Source organism: Oncorhynchus keta, chromosome 2 (assembly GCF_023373465.1).
Source record: "Oncorhynchus keta strain PuntledgeMale-10-30-2019 chromosome 2, Oket_V2, whole genome shotgun sequence".
NCBI lineage: Eukaryota > Metazoa > Chordata > Actinopteri > Salmoniformes > Salmonidae > Oncorhynchus > Oncorhynchus keta.
The window spans coordinates 43,744,572-43,769,795 of NC_068422.1; the positions used below are offsets into that span (position 1 = coordinate 43,744,572).

Sequence of the window (25,224 nt, forward strand, 5' to 3'; positions counted from 1 at the left end):
TCTCATTATAAGTAATGTAATTGCTGCATTTTATCTGTGATATAAAATCAAATATTTTATAATAAGGTCTGTGGTAAAATAATAATAATATTTGACAGAATTATATTTCATGATATTACTTTGTCTTTACCAGGGTTGGGGAGTAACGGATTACAAAAAAACTGGTATGTAACAAGCAAAAATGCAGTAATCAGATTACAGATACTTTTGAAAAACTAGATGATTACTTTGAGGATTACTTTTAAACTCAGAAAGGATGTTTGCGAAAAGATCTTTGACCATTCTCTGTTTTCTCAATGACATTCAAATCAGCATTGAAAAAAAGGCGCAAGTTTAAGTTTGTTCCACCTGAGCGAGTCTGACCACAAGTCAGAGATCACTATGATGACACACCACATGTGTTTAATGGATCGCGGGAAAAGAGCAGGAATAGGCTTTTGTAGGCTACAGTCCAAGCTACAGTATGTCTACCAATGATGAGACTGCTGTCGACATGCAAAGATTATCCAATTTGAATAAACGCTTGGAGGTAAGGAGGACAGCAATGGTTTAGTCTACGGCGATACGAATATCACTTATTATTGATATCCACATACAGCAGCAGTGTGATTCACATCAATGGGCTGTCATTTAGCTATTTGCGCCTTACGGATTTTGGTTGTGTATTGCTGTTCACAAATCTAAATGTGTATTTGAACCCAATAATGGTTGAATTCAAGAAGTTTAAGGTGCCTATCAATCATTGTTTTTGAAACTAATGGACAGACAATGAATAATGTGCACTTGCAACAGCTGCACATTGCGGATCCAAGCCTATGGAATACAAGTGGGGCTTTTCTTTCTTCGGTAGTGCACAAAGCATGCCATTCCATGAGCACAGCATTTATTTTTCAACTCGAATCAATGAGCCCAATCAGTCCCCCATGACCACAAAATCAGAAACAACAGAGTAAGGCTGGCTAATAAGTCCTTCGTTTTGGGGTCATGCTCAAGTAAAACAATTTGGGTAATCTATACTTCCATATTTCCAAGTCCTATTCTTGAAGATCCAGGGGAAAAACATTTATTGGAATGAATACAATTCTGATAGACTTTGGATTTTAATGTAAAGATATGATTCAATTGTATTATGGGTAAGAAGAAGCCTACATAACCAACCCATGAAGTAAAATATAACATCCATATATGGCCAGCTATGTAAACTTTAACATTGATTTATCCTGCAATAGATGTCGTTCAATTAGTAAATCAATTTTTGTCTTCTTCTAATGCCTCTTAAGGGGAAAGTAATCTAAGTGTAACCGAATGTAATCAGATTACGTGACTGAGTTTGGGTAATCCAAAAATTACATTACTGATTACAATTTTGTGACAGGCAACTAGTAACTGCAACGGATTACACTTGGAAAGTAACCTACCCAACCCTGGTCTTTACACATCTATTCACTACTAACAAAATGCAGCAATCCACTTCAGCAAGCATTTCTTTTTTTTAAGCCTGTATTAACATTTTACGGTAAAGCACGTTGGATGAAGTGTTAAATGTGACAGACTGTATTATTATGCTCATGTATGTGTTGGCACTAAATGTACAACAAGGTACTCAATATTATTATATCTGATATGGGTTGAAGTTAGCATTATTAATCCTGTGTCAAGTCTCATATGGCTGAATTGTAGTGTATTTACAGAATTAACTCCTGTGTTGTAAACAATTTCATCCAGTAGATGGCAGCAATGTGCTAGCACCTTCAAAGAGGTCTGTGGAAGTTTTTCTATTCACCCTTCAAGTACTGAGCAAATGTCAAAAGTAATTAAATTCCCTGAACGTTGCTTTTATGATTACTAGATATGTCTGTTTGTGATCCAGTCACGTGACACATGTGACATGCCAAGTTCAAGTGTCATACCGAGTGGGTAATGTTGAGCCCCCTACTCCTGTCTGTCACTTACTCCATTAAATATCTTAAACATATTCAGTTGGTGTGGTTTGTACCTTGTGAATATTCCCTTTTGATTGCACAAATATTCCCATTTGTTCTCTCTGCTATAAAATATAAATATGTTTTTCAAAATTACTGAAGGTGGCGTCAACCAGCCTACATACCATACCATCTGTGAATGACCTGTAAAGATTGTCAAGCGAGAGAAGGAGAGAGTTAACTGTTCACTTGTGAGTGTTTATTCCACTTGCTTTGGCAATGTTAACATATGTTTCCCATGCCAATAAAGCCCATTTGAATTGAATTGAGAGAGAGAGAGATAATCACTGTTGAGCATTCCATTTAAAATAGTGTAAAACTGTTCTAGAGTCATATTGTCTCAGCACAGTAGGTATAGCAGGGTTAGAGAGTTACGCACACTTACTGTACAGTCACGGGGCCAGGTTTATTGCTTCTCATTGGGGTGTTGTAGGATCAGTCGTACAGGACATTGAGAGGATCGTCCATAGGACTGAACTGTGTGAGAAAGAGGAAGATTGTCGGTGTGTGAGAAAGAGGAAGATTGTGGGGAGGGGAATCATTAACCAAGCAATATTAGACTTGCTCCGTATCATTGATCATCAACCCCCCCCCCACCCCCCACAGGGTCTATGTACAGATATAGGGTCATAATATTTACAATTTTCTCAAAGCAGGAAAATAATCCTGCAGTAGCAGAAAGTTTTAATTATTGTGTGGATTATAATTTATTGACATTTTTGAGAGGGTTGATGCATTTTTAGTTAGGACAAATCAGGTCTGATATTTTAAAGAGGGAATAACAAACTACAGAAGCCACCTTAATCTTGTAGCAGGTTGAGGGACTAACTTAACTAGCCTGCTAGCTAGTCAATAGTCAGCTAGTGCAAGCCAACTTTGTTCAGTTGTTGAGTTTTTCTATTGGCATGCTAATTTCATAATAAGTAATGCATTTTAGCAAGCATGAGTATTTTTATATTCCTGTCACACTCACACAGTCTAATCATTTCTTTGTGCTGCCAACCTAGGCTGTAAACACCCCTGGTATTTTTATTTATTTCTCAATTGATTGATCTTTGACTTGAACTTTGTGTAGACCCTTGCAATCATTTAAAGTTACTAGGACCTACGTAGCGAATCACAGTTAAAATATTAGGAACCATAAATGATTGTAAACTCTAGGCTATTTTGTTTCAGCCTGGCAACCATAGTTGTTTTTTATTTATTTTATTTTATTTCACCTTTATTTAACCAGGTAGGCTAGTTGAGAACAAGTTCTCATTTGCAACTGCGACCTGGCCAAGATAAAGCATAGCAGTGTGAACAGACAACACAGAGTTACACATGGAGTAAACAATTAGCAAGTCAATAACACAGTAGAAAAAAATGGGCAGTCTATATACAATGTGTGCAAAAGGCATGAGGAGGTAGGCGAATAATACAATTTTGCAGATTAACACTGGAGTGATAAATGATCAGATGGGCATGTACAGGTAGAGATATTGGTGTGCAAAAGAGCAGAAAAGTAAATAAATAAAAACAGTATGGGAATGAGGTAGGTGAAAAAGGGTGAGCTATTTACCTATAGACTATGTACAGCTGCAGCGATCGGTTAGCTGCTCGGATAGCTGATGTTTGAAGTTGGTGAGGGAGATAAAAGTCTCCAACTTCAGCGATTTTTGCAATTCGTTCCAGTCACAGGCAGCAGAGTACTGGAACGAAAGGCGGCCAAATGAGGTGTTGGCTTTAGGGATGATCAGTGAGATACACCTGCTGGAGCGCGTGCTACGGATGGGTGTTGCCATCGTGACCAGTGAACTGAGATAAGGCGGAGCTTTACCTAGCATGGACTTGTAAATGACCTGAGCCAGTGGGTCTGGCGACGAATATGTAGTGAGGGCCAGCCGACTAGAGCATACAAGTCGCAGTGGTGGGTGGTATAAGGTGCTTTAGTGACAAAACGGATGGCACTGTGATAGACTGCATCCAGTTTGCTGAGTAGAGTGTTGGAAGCCATTTTGTAGATGACATCGCCGAAGTCGAGGATCGGTAGGATAGTCAGTTTTACTAGGGTAAGCTTGGCAGCGTGAGTGAAGGAGGCTTTGTTGCGGAATAGAAAGCCGACTCTGGATTTGATTTTTGATTGGAGATGTTTGATGTGAGTCTGGAAGGAGAGTTTGCAGTCTAGCCAGACACCTAGGTACTTATAGATGTCCACATATTCAAGGTTGGAACCATCCAGGGTGGTGATGCTAGTCGGGCATGCGGGTGCAGGCAGCGATCGGTTGAAAAGCATGCATTTGGTTTTACTCGCGTTTAAGAGCAGTTGGAGGCCACGGAAGGAGTGCTGTATGGCATTGAAGCTCGTTTGGAGGTTTGATAGCACAGTGTCCAATGACGGGCCGAAAGTATATAGAATGGTGTCGTCTGCGTAGAGGTGGATCAGGGAATCGCCCGCAGCAAGAGCAACATCATTGATATATACAGAGAAAAGAGTCGGCCCGAGAATTGAACCCTGTGGCACCCCCATAGAGACTGCCAGAGGACCGGACAGCATGCCCTCTGATTTGACACACTGAACTCTGTCTGCAAAGTAATTGGTGAACCAGGCAAGGCAGTCATCCGAAAAACTGAGGCTGTTGAGTCTGCCGATAAGAATTTGGTGATTGACAGAGTCGAAAGCCTTGGCGAGGTCGATGAAGACGGCTGCACAGTACTGTCTTTTATCGATGGCGGTTATGATATCATTTAGTACCTTGAGAGTGGCTGAGGTGCACCCGTGACCGGCTCGGAAACCAGATTGCACAGCGGAGAAGGTACGGTGGGATTCGAGATGGTCAGTGACCTGTTTGTTGACTTGGCTTTCGAAGACCTTAGATAGGCAGGGCAGGATGGATATAGGTCTATAGCAGTTTGGGTCCAGGGTGTCTCCTCCTTTGAAGAGGGGGATGACTGCGGCAGCTTTCCAATCCTTGGGGATCTCAGACGATATGAAAGAGAGGTTGAACAGGCTGGTAATAGGGGTTGCGACAATGGCGGCAGATAGTTTCAGAAATAGCGGGTCCAGATTGTCAAGCCCAGCTGATTTGTACGGGTCCAGGTTTTGCAGCTCTTTCAGAACATCTGCTATCTGGATTTGGGTAAAGGAGAACCTGGAGAGGCTTGGGTGAGGAACTACGGGGGGGCGGAGCTGTTGGCCGAGGTTGGAGTAGCCAGGCGGAAGGCATGGCCAGCCGTTGAGAAGTGCTTATTGAAGTTTTCGATAATCATGGATTTATCGGTGGAGACCGTGATTCCTAGCCTCAGTGCAGTGGGCAGCTGGGAGGAGGTGCTCTTGTTCTCCATGGACTTCACAGTGTCCCAGAACTTTTGGAGTTGGAGCTACAGGATGCAAACTTTTGCCTGAAGAAGCTGGCCTTAGCTTTCCTGACTGACTGCGTGTATTGGTTCCTGACTTCCCTGAACAGTTGCATATCACGGGGGCTATTCGATGCTATTGCAGTCCGCCACAGGATGTTTTTGTGCTGGTCGAGGGCAGTCAGGTCTGGAGTGAACCAAGGGCTGTATCTGTTCTTGGTTCTGCATTTTTTGAACGGAGCATGCTTATCCAAAATGGTGAGGAAGTTACTTTTAAAGAATGACCAGGCATCCTCAACTGACGGGACGTTTGTTTTTCACACAAAGATGGGATTTTTGAAAGACCTGGAAGGCTCTTAGGAACTTTATTTGACACATTAGATTGACAATTAAGAGCTTTCTTTATAAACAAGATTGGGAAATGTAGGCCAAACTAACCAAGAAATAGATGTCTATAAACGGGGATCATTTTGGACAGTGAGCAAGCTTTATTCACCCAGGAGCGCTGTCAGAAGAGTAGTCAGCATCCTAAAACATTGGAGGGTTTTCTCACAGAGCAAAGCTTCTGTATCATTGTCCTCCTCCTATTTAACTAAGTGTGCGTATTAAGGTCATACAGTGTCACAGTGCACAACCCTAGTTAGTGTTGAGGTGTCAAATTACCTGCATATCTCTGAAAGTTAGGCTCTCTTAATAAGATAAATATATACAAAGAAAACTAGTCTTGTTCCCAGAAATGTCTGTAAGTCTGGCGAGCATGGTTACAAGAACACTCATTGGCTCTTTAACAACAATATCGATTATTCACTGTGCATTGCTCTGCCATGTGTGATTAAAGGCAAACAAGTTGTTGCTAAGCCAGTATCCACAACTGTTCTCCCTCAAATGAAAGTAACAAAGAAGCACCGGGGACCGAAGTTATTTGATCACAGTGGCAGCTTCAACAGAGTGGTAAGAAATGAACTTAGATTAAATTGATGTGTATTTGTTTGTTTTCAGACATAATACAGTAGGATATTTCAAATCGTGTAGGCATAATGGTAACAGCTAAGGAAATGGGGCAGACTGAGTGTTCTGCCAGTCTTTGTTCTGTAGTAGGCTTTGATTGACAACGCCATAGAGATCCTATTAAATTACTAGAGGGTAGAGGGGCTATGTCATAAACCCTCAGTTCCATAATAGGGCAAAAATGGCAGCCATCTTGGTCTGGGAGAAATCGAAAACCAGTCTAATTGGATTGAATGGCAGTAGAGGAATAGATTATGCATTGCCTGTTTTTTACTTATGCAGGAAAGTAAAAGGCATGCAATATACTGAACAAAAATATTAATGCAACATTTCTACAATTTTACAGAGTTACAGTTCATATTCGGAAATCAGTCAATTTAAATAAATTCATAAGGCCCTAAACTATAGATTTCACATGATTGCGAATACAGATATGCCTCTGTTGGTCAGAGATACCTTAAAAAAATGGTAGGGGCGTGGATCAGAAAACCAGTAAGTATTTGGTGTGACCACCATTTGCCTCATGCAGCGTGACACATTTCCTTCGTTGTTGATTGTGGCCTGTGGAATGTTGTCCCACTCCTCTTCAATGGCTGTGCGAAGTTGCTTTTTATTGGCGGGAACTGGAACACGCTGTCGTACACGTCGATCCAAAGCATCCTAAACACCCTCAATGGGTGAAATGTCTGGTGAGTATGCAGGCCATGGAAGAACTGGGACATTTTCAGCTTCCAGGAATTGTTTACAGATCCTTGTGACATGGCCATGCATTATCATGCTGAAACATGAGGTGATGGCGGAAGATGAATGTCACGACAATGGGCCTCAGGATCTCATCATGGTATTTCTGTGCATTCAAATTGCCATCAATAAAATGCTATTCATTGTCCGTAGCTTATGCCTGCATACCATAACCCACTGCCAACGTGGGGCACTCTGTTCACAATGTTGACATCAGCAAACCGCTCGCCCACACGACGCCATACGGTTGTGAGGCCGGTTGGACGTACTGCCAAATTCTCTAAAGCAACGTTAGAGGCAGCTTATTGTAGAAAGATAAACATTCAATTCTCTGGCAACGGCTCTGGTGAACATTTCTGCAGTCAGCATTCCAATTGCACGTTCCCTCAACATGAGACATCTGTGGGATTTTGTTGTGAGACGCAGCTGCACATTTTAGAGTGGCCTTTTATTGTCCCCAGCACAAGGTGCACCTGTGTAATGACCATGCTGTTTAATCAGCTTCTTGATATGGAAACACCTGTCAGGGGGATGGATTATGTTGGCAAAGGATAAATTCTCACTAACAGATGTAAACACATTTGTGCACAAAATGTGAGATAAATAAGCTATTTGTGCGTATGTAAAATGTCTGGGATCTTTTATTTCAGCTCATGAAACATGGGACCAACACTTTACGCTTTATATTTTTGTTCCGTGTATATCAGAAATGGTGTAATGGAATTATAGTCAAACTACGATATTGCCATATAATTACAAATATATGTTATACAGGTTTTATACACTCTCTGTATAAATAGCCTCTATGTAAACATGTTCTTGGAAAAATGTGAGTCCTATTATTTAATACAATATCAGTACTTGCATTTACAACTTTTCTAAGTCCTATCATCAACTGATTTGAAACAGTGTACTGCTGTGGATTGACAGCATTGTTTGAATGGAGTATTTGCATATTGGCAGTTCATTATAAAAATGTATGGAATCATTCCTCTAAAACTGTCTGGCTAGTTAGCTAACACACAGAAAATGCAGATAAATTCTTCATATTCCTTGTTTTAAACTATATCTTACCACAGCACTGGCAAACCATGGTTGACCAACTCCCTGACCAACATGGCTGGCCTTGAGAGAAATATAAGAGGGTTCATGCCCACTCTAGCATAGGGCTGTTACGGTGACCGTATTACCGCCACACCGGTGTTCACAAGTCAAGACGGCAGTCATATTTCACGTGAACATTTAGTCATGGTAATTAGGCTTCTCCATTCTCTGATGCTGCTAATGGTCATTAGTAGCCTGGTACATAGCACTCGAACTAACTACTCAGCACTCTATTGTCTCTCTTATCACTCTGATGTCAATGCAAATGTAATCGAAAATCAAACACTTCATGAGCTCATGTTACGCAACATTTCTATAGGCTATGCATTTGTGTGAGAAAACAGAGTGATGGCCTCTATTAAAAAGAGGAGAATAGTTGTATTAATTTGCAATTTATTGCATCCCACAACTGTCCCAGACGGTTTGAAATATTTATTTATCGCAAAAATAGAATAGGTAAACTTTTGTACTATGTGGGATAGTAGATTGACATAGGCTAATGCTTTTGCTGCTCGTTAGGACTACTCATCTTGTTGGCTGACAAAAAGTTAATGTGGACAGTTCTTTCAATATCTTCAATATGCGCCTCGGAATTGGAGAAGGACACACGCAGTTGCGTCCCCGATGTGTCTGTCTTCACTTGTAGCCTGTGAGAGAAACCTAATTATGTGACGGGCATTGGCTAATAAGAATTGAGCTACCTGAGAGAGCCATGTGAGTGAGAGATGCTTCGGAGCACGCAGATGGGAGAAGGAAATTATTATTATTATATTCAGGGCACAACGGCCACTGGCCACAAAAGGCATGGATTTTTTTTAGGGGGCATTACGGCCACACAAAGTGGATGCCGCCAGTAAATTGGAGGCATTATCAAGTGCTTGTCAAATTGTGAATGAGAGACTATTGGAGTGTGTACAGCCTGCACAAAAAAACTCAGCAGAGCCCATGCCTTTCATGTAAACGCTGGAGAAAGCATCTGAGCGGATGCTCTGTCTCTCCATGTGTACCTCATCTATCTGATGCTGTCTGATCAAAAAGAGTATGACATTGTTGCCAGCCGTAGCATAGAATGCAAAAGCCAGACCATATTTGGCCTCCCTACAATAATAGCCAATCAGCGTTGAGCTGAACTGAGTGAGCTCAACTGTGAATGTTCCTGGCACACCAAAAAAAAAGTGTCAAGTGAAACTAGTTTGGATTTGCCTTAACACCAATCACATCACATCAAAATCCAAACTCAATTGACAGAACTTGAATTGTTGCTTCTTGTTGTGTTGTCCACCGATGCCTAGCTAGCTACCTAAAATTGTCCCTTTCCTAAATCTGCCATGGGTGGAGATAGGGATTTGGACTTATGTTTTGACTTAATTCTCCGTACTGGCCAATGATTATAACGACGATTTTGATACAAGCAGAAATTCATACATTGTGCACCTGGCCAGAGAGGATGGAAGTTCAATATGTAGTTCAATACGTAGCTATATGTAGGATAGTGAGCATTTTAGCCACGTAAATCAAATCAAATCAAATTGTATTGGTTACATACACATGGTTAGCAGATGTTAATTCGAGTGTAGCGAAATGCTTGTACTTCTAGTTCCGACAATGCAGTAATATCTAACAATTCCCCAACAACTACCGAATACACACAAATCTAGGGGTGAATGAGAATATGTCCATACAAGAATATGTCCATATAAGTATATGGATGAGCAATGGCCAAGCGGCATAGGCAAGGTGCAATATAGATGGTATAAAATACAGTATATACATGTGATATGAGTAATGTAAGATATGTAAACATTATTTAAAGTGGCATTTTTTAAAGTGACTAGTGATCCATTCATTGAAGTGCCCAGTGATTGGGTCTGAATACAGGCAGCGGCCTCTCTGAGTTAGTGATTGCTATTTAGCAGTCTGATGGCCTTGAGATAGAAGCCGTTTTTCAATCTCTCGATCCCAGCTTTGATACACCAGTACTGACCACGCCTTCTGGGTGATAATGGTGTGAACAGGCAGTGGCTCGGGTGGTTGTTGTCCTTGATGATCTTTATGGCCTTCCTGTGACATCGGGTGCTGTAGTTGTAATGGAGGGTAGGTAGTTTGGTAGGATGCAGCTCTTTTGGAATGAGATGTTCGACAAGCAGGTGTCCACATACTTTTGGTCTTTTAGTCTATTAGGGGAGCCTTACTATAAATAAACCACTTGTTACCGCACGTTACCCTAATATGACGGTTTACATTGCCATATCAGCATGACTTGTCAGGCGGCTCTAGCTGGATGGATGCTAAATGTTTGCGTGTTTTATATGGTTGGTCTGTCTGGTTGTAGCTACGTTACTGCCAGGAACACTGCAGAAGTGGACAAAGGGCAGTGTCCTTTCTCCTGGTCCAGCGGACACTGGCAAGGCAAGCCTGAGCATGCAGACTCAATGAGATCAGTGAGGCGAGTCAGGCAGCCAGGAGCAAACATATGATATCATTCCACTCACGTGGACCCAATAAGGGCCCTCATACGTATCTGTGCTGCCAACCCTGACCATGCAACCCGTCTTTGTTTTACATCGCAACAACTGTTTACAGACTGAAATGTACTTTTTTTTTGTTTTGCTGTCAATTTCAGCGGTTGCCTTGGACACATGACGCATCTCTGGGCCTTTCCATGTAACCATGGAGCTGGGAGTTGACAGGGCCTTCCCAGCATACGTCTCTCCGCTGGAGTCCAAGGACTGCAGTGGGCGACAGAAGACCCGGATTCCAGAGTTTATCCAGAGGAGTGGGACAGGCAGAACAACAACCCAACATTCCAAAGACAAAGGCGAGGAGAGGAGGAAAGGGGACAGCGGTGGTCCCAGGAGGAATGCAAACATGGCACCCACCTCCGGGTTATATGAGTGACAGGAGGCAGTACTCTATAAGAACCCCGGTGGCCACCACCACGGAGCAGCTGCAGGCCTCCATCCTAAAGAAATCATACGTACAGGAGCACCCAGAACACGTGAGATGGGAGTGTATATGCTTTGTAACAAATGCATTGACTGCTACAATTGTATGACTTCTGAGAACTATAAAGAACACTGATTTTTTATTTATTTTTGCTTTGAAACTAATTCTACTTCTACTATGCAAATAATAACAATGAATACTACAGTGTATGTTAGCTGTACCTACTCCTAATCTATACCTCACCATAGGAGCGACAGTGGGAAGGTAGCAGTAATGAAGCAGACCGTCATAGAGCAGACCATCAACAGGAGTACCCAAACAACCTCAACCCCTCTCAGGCTGACATCTCACCCTGCTCAGCTTCCAAAGAGGATCTCAACACCTGGTTGTAGCTATGGACCCCTGGAGGTCCATAGCTTCTCTACTCCACTCAGACCCAAGTGGACCTCCACTCTGCTATCCTCCCTCTCGCCTTCCTACATCTCCCATTTGCGCCCCTCCAGACAGAGACGGACAGAGCTGAGAATGTTTGCAGGTGAAGTTTATCAATCACGTGAAGAGGGAGGGGAAACGTATCTAAACGTAGGCCCTTCAGTGTGCGACCCCAAGGGTCGCTCCAACCCTGCGCTCCACACCATGTCCCCCTACCAGGCCAACTACTGGCCCTATGCCATTTCCAGCTCCCTGCCCCACTCCCCAGACCGACACTCTTCGAGCTGGGACTCTGACAAGGAGTATCAGACCCTCCTGGACTACACCTACCCCCTGAGGCCAGGTAGGGGGGTGGGTGGATGGGATACCTCAGAGCTCGGGGGTGGGTCTCTCATTCAGACAGACCCAGGCCTCCTGGATTCGGGGATAGAACTGGACCGTCTCTGCAGCTCCATCAGCCTATCAGCTTTGGACGTTTCCCTAAGTGCCACAGCAGGGATGGGCACTAGTAGTGCCAGGGAGATGGGGATGCTGGGTATAGGTCAGAGGTCATCTGAGCTGCGCGGGTTCTCACACTCCAAATCCTCTGATGGTCGCCTCTCCACTAGCCCCTTCTTCTCTGCAGACCCTATTGGTCTATCAGTAGAGAGTCTGTACTATAGTGGAAGTGGTGGTGGTCTGAACCATTCACATCGTAGCGGGGGAGGTCACTACCGCCAACATGGCAGCTCCTCCTCCTCTTCCACCACGTTCATCCGCAGAACCAGTATCCTTCCCCGGCCAGGGTACCTCGGAGAGTGGGATTGGGACGAGGAGTTCTGGCCTCTCCCGGAGCAGTTGGAGGAGTTGGAGGTTTGTCCCAGCAGGTCAGGGAGGTGACAGCCCAACTCAGCCAGTCTGTCACAGCCAATTGGGACTCCCTGGAGAGGGGGAACAACTCTGTCCAGTCCTGCATGACCATGGCAGAGAAATAGGAGGCGGAGAGAGAAGAACAGGAGCAGAATAAGGAGGAAGAAAGGGAGGAAGAGAAGGAGAAAGAGGAAGTGTCCATTTCTGAAGCACTTCAACACTTCAATAAAGGTATGTGTTGGTGGCAGCATTTTAGTAGGCTCTATTATTCTATGGTATTTTATAGTATTTGCAATAGTTTTTAATTTAGCACGTGTTTGACTTCAAATACTTTCCGCATTTGAAGCGAGCAATTGTGGGGAGTCCTTCCAGGCAGCCAGAGGCCCTGGTTTTAGGATGGAGGCTGGGGTAGTAAGCAGGGGAGTGTGAATGGCCAGTCTGAGGGAGGCGGCTGGCATGGTGGGTGGACTAACCCTGCCTGAGTTCCAGACGGGGAGCCAGGGGGAGCAGGAGCAAAGGGAGTCCCTCATGCAGCACATCCAGGTTAGGACAGAGAGCTACTGTAAGATGATCACTGTATTTTGTGGAATATAATGACAAGCATGTGCCACTTCCACCAATACAATGCAGCGTAATGCAATATGATACACCGCACAATGAAATACAATACACATTACACAATCAATGCAAGGTGTTGATAATGGAATATTGCATAATACATGTACAGTACATACGTAGGTCTCATCTATCTTAAAGGTGCCACACACAGGATATATATATATATTTTTTTCATTGCCAATTTTGGCATTTCAGAAAATGTCCATAATACATTGAGTGTGCAAAACATTAGGAACGTTCTGCATTTCCCAGAACAGCCTCAATTTGTCGGGGCATGGACTCTACAAGGTTTAGAAAGCATTCCACAGTTGGCTGGATGTCCTTGATACACACGGGAAAAGCCCAGAAGTGTTGCAATTCTTGACACAAACCGGTGCGCCTGGCACATACTACCATACCCCCCGTTCAAAGGCACTCAAAGGCACAATCTTTTGCCTTGCCCATTCACCCTCTGAATGGCACACATACACAATTTATGTCTCAATTGTCTCAAGGCTTAAAAATCATTTTTTAACCCGTCTTCTTCCCCTTCATCTACACTGATTGAAGTGGATTTAACAGGTGACATCAATAAAGGATTATAACTTTCACCTGGATTCACCTGTCATGGAAAGAGCAGGTGTTCCTAATGTTTTGTACATTCAGTGTATCTGGCGCTAATAGTGGAATGATGATGTTTCACAGTATTAATGTGATTGGCTGTGATATTTGCAAAAATTCTACACCGTTCGATCAATTTCACTTTATGTGAGAACTAGCGCTGGATAGTGTAGGGAGTCATTGTACCATCTAAATCACCGTGAAACATCTTTTCAATAAGAAAAAAGATTCTTACTTTCGGGTTTTAGTTCACCAGCTTCAAACGGCTGTAAAAACAATATTTTTGGTTGCTGAACATATTTTTCTCAGCGATTTACATGGTACAATGATTCCCTACACTATTCAGTACTTTTTTTCTCACATAAATGTGGAAGGACCACTAGAGGGCAGGCTGGGCTCATGGATAGTAGCCCAACAAAGCATGGGAGACAAGGTAACCAGAGTCAATTAAGCACAGCTGACGGTACTAATGAGATACTCTCCTTCCCCTATAAAAGAGAGAATGGAACCAGCAGAGAGGGAGAAAACTATCTCTGGAAGATGGCCACCGAGAGAGAGAAGCTGTGCTGAAAGAACCACGAAGATGGTGACAAACCCGTGATTTATGTTTGTTGTAGTTTAAAGATTATCCTATTGTGTTCTTGTTTCATCTGGAGAAGAAGATGTGTGTTTTTTTCCTTGGAAGATTTTTCATTGATTATGTTAGAATGTTTTTGTTGACAAAATACCCTCAATAGAGAACTGTGTTCAATCAAGAAAACCTACTCCTGACTCGTTTATTCCACCTTCCCGCATTAGAGTGACGCCTAATTACTTGGTACGCTCACATTGGTGGAGGATGCGGGCATTAGGTGGACGAGTGACACAAGGATAAGTGAGTAAATTAATATTCTTCCAGAAGACCCGGAGGAACCATTCAAGAACGATGGATAACGCCCTACTGCAACAATTGATCACGGCACAGCAGACAACCATAGAACTCCTGCAACAACAGCTGAGTCGACGAGAAGAACCTAGAGTTAGGCCAAGAGCGGCTGCTCACGCCATCTTACCTCGTCTCTCCAAGGAGGATGATATTGAGGCCTTCCTCATGACCTTCGAAAGGACGGCCACCTTGGAAGAGTGGCCGCCCACAGAATGGGCGAGCGCATTAGCTCCTCTTTTGACCGGGGTGGCTCAGGAAGCCTATTTTGACCTGGATTCCCGCGAAGCTGCGGACTATGGGCGACTAAAAACCGAGATCCTGTCCCGGTACCAGCTGACTGCCAGAGATAGGGCTGTAAAGTTCCATCAATGGACCTATACAGCTGATCAACCCGTCCGTGCCCAGATCTTCGCCTTAATACGACTGACGAAACAGTGGCTAGAACCTGGAAAGGGAGTAGGACCTGTGATAGAGACTCTCGTAGTGGACAAGATATTGAGAGAATTACCCAGTGACTTAAAAGGGTTGTGGGGCAAGCCAACCCGTTGTCAGCCGACGACATAGCCCAGGCGGTGGAAACATATCGGTCTACAGGGGAGTTGTTAAAAAGTGACAAGGAGGAACGGAAGGAGTCTTCCAATCCCGTACCACGACTCACCCCGCGCGCCCGCCACCGAAACGTCCAAGCCCCCGGAGGTGGGAGAAGTCAGCCACCACACAGCCGGGTCGGTGTTATAAGTGTCAGTCTCCCAACCATTATGCCCCACAATGTCCTAGCAAGGATGAGCCCATGGTCACGGAGTCGTCACTGCCTACCCCCACACATCCCGTTTTGAGGGGGCAGGATCAACACTGTTGGTTAGCAGAGATAGCCCCAGCCTCAGAGATTCCGGTGCGAGTTGAAGGACAAGATGTGGTAGCTATTCTCGACTCGGGAAGTATGGTTACGTTAGTAGAGGAGCGGATGGTGACCTCCGCAACACTGCTACCAGACAAAGTAGCCGCATCCTGTATCCATGGAGACACCCACTATTACCCCACTGTGAATCTGCCTATTCTCACTCCAAAAGGAAGGTGTACAGTCAGGGCAGGGAAAGTGCCCCAGCTGAAGGTGCCATTATTGATCGGGAGAGACTGTCCCCTATATAAGGAGCTTCGGCAGATGACGTTATGCATGGGAAGAAGGGGGACAGGAAAGAAGAGAATCTCCAAGCCCGAGGTAGTAGTACTACAAGGAGACGTAGCCGCGTCCTCGTCCTCTACAGCAGAGGAAGAAATAGCGACCCAACGTTTACGACAGATATTCCAGGAAACCACCGATGAAGACACCTGTGAAGGGTTATACACAACACAAGAAGGAAGGAGCAACCAGGCACTAAGGGATATATTTGAAGCTCCATCCGAGGAGGGAACCTGGAAGGGATTCTCCTCGGTCTCCCCTGATGGCGATGTGGAACAACCTCCACATCCCTCTACTGAGGTTGACCTGCCCCAGGAATTAAAGGGACAGTTCGGCACCTCGCAGCATAGAGACCCAGACCTAAGGGAGGCCATGAGGAAGGTGAAGGTGATCGACGGAAGGAACGTCGACGGATCAGGTGAGTCCCCTCTTCCTTACTATGCAATCAGGCGGGGTCTCTTATACTGGGTCGTACGACGAAGGGGGGAAAACCAGGAATTACTAATGGTGCCTAGAACATACAGGGATACAGTTCTACAGTTAGCCCATTCCCACGTCCTAGGAGGACACCTGGCACGAGACAAGACGATTGACAGAATCATGCAGAGATTCTATTGGCCCCGTGTCACCCGAGATGTGGCCCGGTATTGTAAGACGTGTGATCAATGTCAACGTACAGCCCCACGGCCACACCTACGTAACCCTTTGATTCCTCTCCCCATCATAGAGACTCCCTTTGAACGCATAGCTATGGACCTCGTAGGACCCCTCCCAAAATCCGCCAGAGGACACGAGTACATCCTAGTGGTTATAGATTATGCTACCAAGTTCCCGGAGGCCATACCCCTACGTAACATGTCGTCAAAGGGAATTGCCAAGGAGTTATTCCTGATGTTCTCTCGGGTGGGCCTTCCCAAGACGATCTTAACCGATCAAGGAACCCCGTTCATGTCCCGGTTGATGAAGGACTTGTGTCGGTTATATCAGGTTCAACAGATACGTACAAGCATATTCCACCCTCAAACAGATGGTTTGTGTGAACGCTTGAACAAAATAATTAAAAGCATGTTGAGAAGAGTGGTGTCCCGAGACGGGAAAAACTGGGACATGCTTCTCCCACACTTAATGTTTGCCCTGCGAGAAGTACCCCAGGCATCCACTGGATTCTCTCCGTTTGAATTGCTCTATGGCAGACCCTGTCGAGGAATCATCGACTTAGCCAAGGAGACCTGGGAGACCCAACCATGCCCCTTTCGATCCACAATAGAACACATTACCCTGATGAGAGACCGCCTGTCAGCAGTGTGGCCCATAGTCAAGGAGCATATGGAGAAGGCCCAAAGGACCCAAGGCCGGGCCTATGATAAATCTGCGACCCCCGTGAGTTCACCGTGGGAGAGAAAGTGATGGTGCTTGTGCCCACGGCCGAACATCGCTTGCTGGCGCAGTGGAGGGGGCCCTACGAGGTAATGAAAAGGGTCTCACCGGTCAATTACCTCATCAAGCAACCTGACAGGAGGAAGAAGGTCCAACTCTATCACATAAACCTGCTGAAGACGTACCATGGACGAGAGGAGGAGGTGGCTTTGATGGCCCTGGAAGGCAAAGAAAAAAAAGAGGAGCTTAGGAAAGGCCAAGTTCATCACTACCCTGGATTTGACGAAGGGATATTGGCAAGTGCCGGTGGCTCCGGAGGATCGCCCAAAGACTGCCTTCGCCACCCCAGAGGGGCTTTTCCAGTATGTGAGGATGCCCTTCGGACTGCACGGAGCCGCTGCAGCCTTCCAACGCCTCATGGATGCCATTCTACGGCCCCATCAAGAGTATGCAGCGGCGTACATAGACGATGTGGTCATCCACAGCGAGGACTGGGATAGTCACCTCATGCGATTACGGGCGGTGCTCGTGAGTTTGGAAGCCACAGGGTTGACAGCCAATCCAAATAAATGCTGCCTGGGCCTGTCCGAAGCGGAATACCTGGGGTATACCGTGGGGAATGGGAAAATACGCCCGCAGGCAGAGAAGACCAGGGCAATTCGTGACTGGCCTCGACCCCGGACCAAGCGAGACGTTCGGGCCTTCTTAGGGATAACAGGATATTATCGCCGTTTTATCCCGGGATATGCAACCATTGCCAACCCCTCACAAACCTCATCAGGAAAAACCTGCCAAACCAGGTAGAGTGGAAAGACGAGACGGAAGAGGCCTTTCAATTGTTAAAAGATGGCCTGTGTTCTGATCCCGTTCTACAGGCTCCGGACTTCTCACAAGAGTTCATTGTGCAGGTCGACGCCTCGGATACAGGGCTCGGGGCCGTACTAGCTCAGGGTGAAGGTGAAGCAGAGAAGCCGATTCTCTTCATTAGTAGGAAACTCAGCGATCGGGAACAGAGGTATGCGACCGTAGAGAAAGAGGCCTTAGCCATCAAGTGGGCCCTCGATTATCTCCGGTACTACCTACTGGGTCGGAGGTTTGCATTAGTTACTGACCATGCGCCCCTCACGTGGATGGCTGGTAAGAGAAACAATAACAACAGAATAGCCAGATGGTTTTTGTCTTTACAACCGTTCTCTTTCCATGTCATCCACAGGGCCGGATCGAGGAACGGGAATGCAGACGCGCTGTCCCGACGCGACCAAGACGGTGCGTCTGGCGCCCGACCCTCCGGTTCGGTCCTGGGGGGGAAGGTATGTGGAAGGACCACTAGAGGGCAGGCTGGGCTCATGGATAGTAGCCCAACAAAGCATGGGAGACAAGGTAACCAGAGTCAATTAAGCACAGCTGACGGTACTAATGAGATACTCTCCTTCCCCTATAAAAGAGAGAATGGAACTAGCAGAGAGGGAGAAAACTATCTCTGGAAGATGGCCACCGAGAGAGAGAAGCTGTGCTGAAAGAACCACGAAGATGGTGACAAACCCGTGATTTATGTTTGTTGTAGTTTAAAGATTATCCTATTGTGTTCTTGTTTCATCTGGAGAAGAAGATGTGTGTTTTTTTTCCTTGGAAGATTTTTCATTGATTATGTTAGAATGTTTTTGTTGACAAAATACCCTCAATAGAGAACTGTGTTCAATCAAGAAAACCTACTCCTGACTCGTTTATTCCACCTTCCCGCTTTAGAGTGACGCCTAATTACTTGGTACGCTCACATAAACTAAAACAAACTGAAGCACAGCCACAAAGTCAGAACAGCTTCTGCTCCGGCGGGAGAAATCAACCGGCGAATATCACAGCCAATCACAACACTGGCGGGTAAGTTATACTGTGAAACACTATGATTCCACTATTACGACCGATATATTATGGACATTTTCTGAAATTACAATGCACAAATTCAACAACAACACACATCCTATGTGTAGCACCTTTAAATACAACTAAAATGCAAATCCACGAACAAGCTGTTGTTGGCCAATTTGATATTAATTCTGCGACTTGCGACCTGTTTACCCATCAGACCTTCTGTTCTAACCTGGAGGAGCTCATCCAATGGCTGTACACGGTGGTGGAGAGGATGGAGGTACTGGAGCCGCCCACTGTGGACATCAAGACTGTCAAATCATCCCTGGCGGATTATAAGGTCAGTGGTGCACATACACAGATACTTTAAATTGTCATATAAATCAATTCTATATTTAATTCTTCGGGTATACACTACGCATCTTCTCAGCTTTATATCTTGGGAAAATGGATTAATCAACCCACTTTGCCCCCTTCTCTCTCTCCCTCTCTCTCTCTCTTTCTCTCTCTCTATGTGCCTCTTTCTCCCCACTACCTCTGTTTTTCCCTTTGTCTTCTTCACCCCATCTCACTCTCTCCTTCCCCCTCGTTTTCTCCCTCCAGAGGTTTCAGAGAGAAGTGAACGCCCACTAGCCCCTGACCACCTCTATTCTGCAAACTGGAGGGCTTCTCCTGGGTTGTTTGACCTCCACTTCTCCCGGTGACCCTTCCATCACTGACAAGTTACTCTTTGCCTGCAGCTATTTCATTTATACCTACTGTATCTCAGGTGTCACCCACCACCTGATATTTAGGACAGGTTTAGAAATGAGTCTGTCTTCACACAGGAATGATCCTACTCTCAACTCAAGCGGATCAGCCTATCACATTTACATTACATTTAAGTCAGTTAGCAGACGCTCTTATCCAGAGTGACTTACAAATTGGTGCATACACCTTATGACATCCAGTGGAACAGCCACTTGCATCTAAATCTTTTTTTGGGGGGGTGAGAAGGATTACTTACCCTTACTTACCCTATCCTAGGTATTCCTTGAAGAGGTGGGGTTTCAGGTGTCTCCGGAAGGTGGTGATTGACTCCGCTGTCCTGGCGTCGTGAGGGAGTTTGTTCCACCATTGGGGGGCCAGAGCAGCGAACAGTTTTGACTATCAGACTTCTTCTTAGTAAAGGGTGTGGAAGTGTTTCACCGAAAGAAGACGACGAGGCCAACACACCACCCTACACTATTTCCCTTTGTGAATTCTGAAATACACTTGTGCTCCTTTACTAACGGAAGCGTAAAATGAATTGCATGACACAGCAACAACATCTGAGACTATTGAAGTGGGCGCTGCCTGTTTTTTTTTTTAAAGGGCTCCACATTACAAATGACAAATGAGTTTACTTGTTTGTGTGAAGGCTACCTTGATAAAAGGGTAGAATTTCTTGTCTGCTAACAGTGGTGAGCTTGACTATTTGTTTCAGTTCCCATATAGTTCAATTCAACATCTAACACTGGCATACTGTAGATTTGTTCTGGTGGTCAGGAGTAATTCTATACCCACAGTCCTCTCCTCTGACAGAAGCAGGAAACTGTGTGAGGAGAATGCGGCCATGCATGACTAAGAGTTTGGGGGCTCTGTTTTCTGCTCTTTCTCTTATTCCAAGTTGTTACATGTCACAGGAAGGAATCTTAGTGGGTTGAATGTGAAATGTAACACTACAGTTTCCCATTTCTCTTCTGTTTTCTATACTCATCTCTATACTATTCTCTCATCTCTCTTCCCCTGTCTCTCCCCCCTCTCTTTCTTCCTCTTCTTATGTCCCCCAGTTCTGAAAGAGACCCTCTGTCTTATTGAGAGGCAGTCCAAGGCACTGGAGACCCACTCAGAGCACCTCTTCTCCTCTATTATCTCAGTCATGGACAGACTGACCCAGCCCAGGGAGCCCAATGGGAGAGAGGAGACCCAGGCAGGAGACCCGGATAGGATGGCGGTCCAGAGGACCGCTCAGTGAAGGTTCCATTCGAGGCATGGATAGTATGTTTCTACGGTTATGTAGAGATTGGGATATGATTACTCTATAGCACCCTCTAGTGACATGTTATCAGGTTTATTATTTATCATCAGAAGAAGTCAGTTTTCTCCTATTCTCTTTCAGTAATGAAGAATGAGTGTGGATTGGTGGAGCAGGCTTGATGAGGGGGAGGAGCTTCTTCCCTTTTGACTTGCCTTAAAGGATTGGTTCACATTTCTTTTGACCAAATGTTAACATTTTTATGTCAATGGTATGTTTTCAGAAACTTAGACCACTCGCAATAGACTTCCTTATTGCTTGTCCTGCAGTGTGGGGGCTATGGAAAAACATTAACAAAGGCTGGTAGGGGATACTGCTCGAGTCGCACAAACTGGAATAATATAATGGTGCAGATAAAGTTCAGAATTACATAATTTCATGTGTACAACATCTAATGACCTGTATCACTAAGATAATGTATTTGGGTGTTTTTGGAGCCTTTGTTTGTGTTTTTCCACAGCCCCCATACTGCAGAACATGCAATGAGGAAGTCTATTGCGGGTGGTCTAAGTTTCTCAAAACCAAGTGAAATCGGCAAAAAAGTGTCTGCACCCTTCTGTAGCATCCAATTTATATCACAAATAGACATTTGGTTAAAAAATAGTGGAACGATCCTTGCTGTGTTGAAAAGAGACCAGTTGACTGTTGTCATGCTTTTGATTCATTATTTTGTTAAGTGCTTTTTAAATTTACAGTGCCTTCAGAAAGAATTATCACCCCTTGACTTTTTCCACATTTTGTTGCTACAGCCTGATTTGAAAATGTATTAAATTTACATTTTGTGTCACTGATCTACACACGATACCTCACAATGTGAAAGTGGAATTATGTTTTCAGACATTTTTACAGATGAATTCAAAATGAAAAGCTAGGGCCTCCCAAGCGGCGCAGCGACCTAAGGCACTGCATCAAAGTGCTTGAGGCATCACTACAGACCCGGGTTTGGTTGTGTCGCAGCCGGACGCAACCGGGAGATCCATGAAGCGGTATCCAATTGTCCCAGCGTTGTCCGGGTTAGGGGAGGGTTTTTGCTGGCCATGATTCCCTTGTCCCAATGCGCTCTAGTGTTTCCTTGTGATGGGCCGGGCACATGCACACTGACTTCGGTCGCCAGTTAGTTGTACGGTGTTTCCTCTGACACATTGGTGCCTCTGGCTTCCGGGTTAAATGAGCAGTGTGTCAAGAAGCAGTGCAGCTTGGCAGGGTCAGTTTTCGGAGGACGCATGGCTCTCAACCTTTGCCTCTCCCGAATCCATACGGGAGTTGCAGCGATGGAAAAGCTGAAAAAGTATTCAACCTCTGTGTTATGACAAGCCTAAATAAGTTTAGGAGTAAAGATTTGCTTAACAAATCACATAAATTGCATGGACTCATTCTGTGTTCAATAATAGTGTTCAACATAATTGTTGAATGACTACCCCATCTCTGGACCCCACACATACAATTATCTGGAAGGTCCTTCAATCAACTAGTGCATTTCAAGCCCAGATTCAATCGCAAAGACCAGAGGTTTTTCAATGCCTCACAAGGGGCACCGATTGGTAGTGTAGAAATATAAAAAAGTAGACAGTGAATCTCCCTTTGAGCATGGTGAAGTTATTAATCAGGCTTAATACACCCAGTCACTAAAAAGATACAGGTGTCCTTCCTAATTCAGTTACCGGAGAGGAAAGAAACTGCTCAGGGATTTCACCATGGTGATTGTAAAACAGTTACAGACTTTGGTTGTAATATGAGAAAACAGCATTGTAGTTACTCCACAATACTAACCTAAATGACAGAGTGAAAAAATGTAAGTCTGTGCAGAATAAAAATATTCCAAAACATGCACCCTGCACCCTTTCTACTGACTCTGAAAAACCAAAAGAAAGATGCCCAGGGTCCCTGCAGATGTGACCAGGGCAGTAAATTGCAATGTCCGTACTGTGAGATGCCTAAGAACGGACGGACAGCTAATCATCCTCGCAGTGGCAGACCACGTGTAACAACACCTGCACAGGATCGGTACATCCGAATATCACACTTGCGGGACAGGTACAGGATGGCAACAACAATTGCCCGAGTTACAACAGTGCTCAGTTGGTAGAGCATGGCGCTTGTAACGCCAGGGTAGTGGGTTCGATTCCCGGGACCACCCATACGTAGAATGTATGCACACATGACTGTAAGTCGCTTTGGATAAAAGCGTCTGCGAAATGGCATATATTATTATATTATATATTACTGTCCGCAATAGGCTGAGAGAGGCTGGACTGAGGGCTTGTTGTAGGCCTGTTGTAAGGCAGGTCCTCACCAGACATCACCGGCAACAATGTTGCCTATGGGCACAAACCTGAGTTGATGCTGAGTTGATGTGCATTCAAATCGCCGTCTATAAAAAAATGCAATTGTGTTTGTTGTCCGTAGCTTAAGCCAGCCCATACCATAACCCCACTGCCACCATGGGGCACTCTGTTCACAACGTTGACATCAGCAAACTGCTTGCCCACACGACGCCACACACGTGGTCTGTGGTTGTGAGGCCAGTTGGATTTTGCCAAATTCTCTAAAACTACGTTGTAGATGGCTCATGGTAGAGAAATTAACATTCACTGCTCACAACTCAACTCACAACTCATGCTCCCTCAAAACTTGAGACATCTGTGGCATTGTGTTGTGTGACAAAACGGCACATTTTAGAGAGGCCTTGTCCCCAGCACAAGGTGCACCTGTGTAATGATCATTCTGTTTAATCAGCTTCTTGATATCATCTTCTTGATATGCACACTAACAGGGATGTAAACAACTGTGTGCTCAAAATTTGAGAGAAATTAGCTTTTGTGAGTATGAAACATTTCTGGGATCTTTTATTTCTGGGATCTTTCATAACACTTTGCATGTTGTGTTTTATATTTTTGTTCAGGGTAGCAATGATAAACAACCAACTTGACAGAGCTTGAATAATGAAAAGAATAATAATTGGCAAGTTATTATTTGTACACGGTGTGCAAAGCTCTTAGACTTTCACAAAAAGACTCAGCTGTATTCGCTGCCAAAGGTGTTTCTAACGTGTATTTTCTCAGGGGGGTGAATACATATCTAATCAAGGTACAGAACATGACCAAAAGTATGTGGGGACACCTGCTCGTTGAACCTCTCATTCCAAAATCATGGGCATTAATATGGAGTTGCTCCCTCCTTTGCTGCTATAACAGTCTCCATTCTTCTGGGAAGGCTTTTCACTAGATGTTAGAACATTGCTGCAGGGAATTGCTTCCATTCAGCCACAAGAGCATGAGTGAGGTTGAACACTTGATGTTGGGCAATTAGGCCTGGTTCCCAATCGGTGCGCCAATTCATCTAAAAGGTGTTCGATGGGGTTGAGCTCAGGGCTTTGTGCAGGCAGTCAAGTTCTTTCACACCGATCTCGACAAATCATTTCTGTATGGACCTCGCTTTGAGCACTGGGTCATTGTCATGCTGAAACAGCAAAGGGCCTTCTCCAAACTGTTGCCACAAAGTTGGAAGCACAGAATCGTCTAGAATATCATTGTATGCTGTAGCGTTAAGATTTCCCTTCACTGGAACTAAGGGACCTAGTCTAAATCATGAAAAAAAGCTCCAGACTATTATTTATCCTCCACCAGACTTTACAGTTTGCACTATGTATTCGGGCAGCTAGTGTTCTCCTGGCATCCACCAAAGCCAGATTCATTCATCGGACTACCAGATGGTGAAGCGTTATTCATCACTCCAAATTAGAATGCGGTCTGCACTACACATCATTGTAGATTTGTAATGTAGGATGTTTGACCATTCAGTGCCCTTAGGACTGCAGGTAGCCTAGCAGTTAGCACTTTGGGCCAGAACATGGAAAACCTGGATGAAAAGTGCATTAAGAATTACAGTACTTGTACCTAAAGCCTTTAATGTGCAACATGTTTTTAACCAGCGTCTTTGTTACTGTAGTAATCAATTGTGAATGTTATGAGGGTAATGTACACTTCGAATGAGAACTTTTAAACACCCTGGAAAACTTTGTCCTTCCCACTATTGGAATCCTCATTCACAGATTAAACCTGGTGAAAACTACACTACTTGTTCCTACTGAGTAAACCTCATACTGTATGGCCACTTGATTTTTATGTACAATCAGTGTAGAGCTCAAGTGTAATAACTAGAATGTGTCTGAATTCAGCAGTTGGTGTACTGTGGGGACTCCAGG

The 25,224-nt window shown here is 44.6% G+C and overlaps 1 pseudogene; it reads left to right on the forward strand.

Moving 5' to 3' along the window:
• Positions 1 to 10,841: 10,841 nt before the first annotated feature.
• LOC127909370 (centrosomal protein of 68 kDa-like) lies at positions 10,842 to 25,091 on the forward strand (annotated as a pseudogene).
• Positions 25,092 to 25,224: the final 133 nt, after the last annotated feature.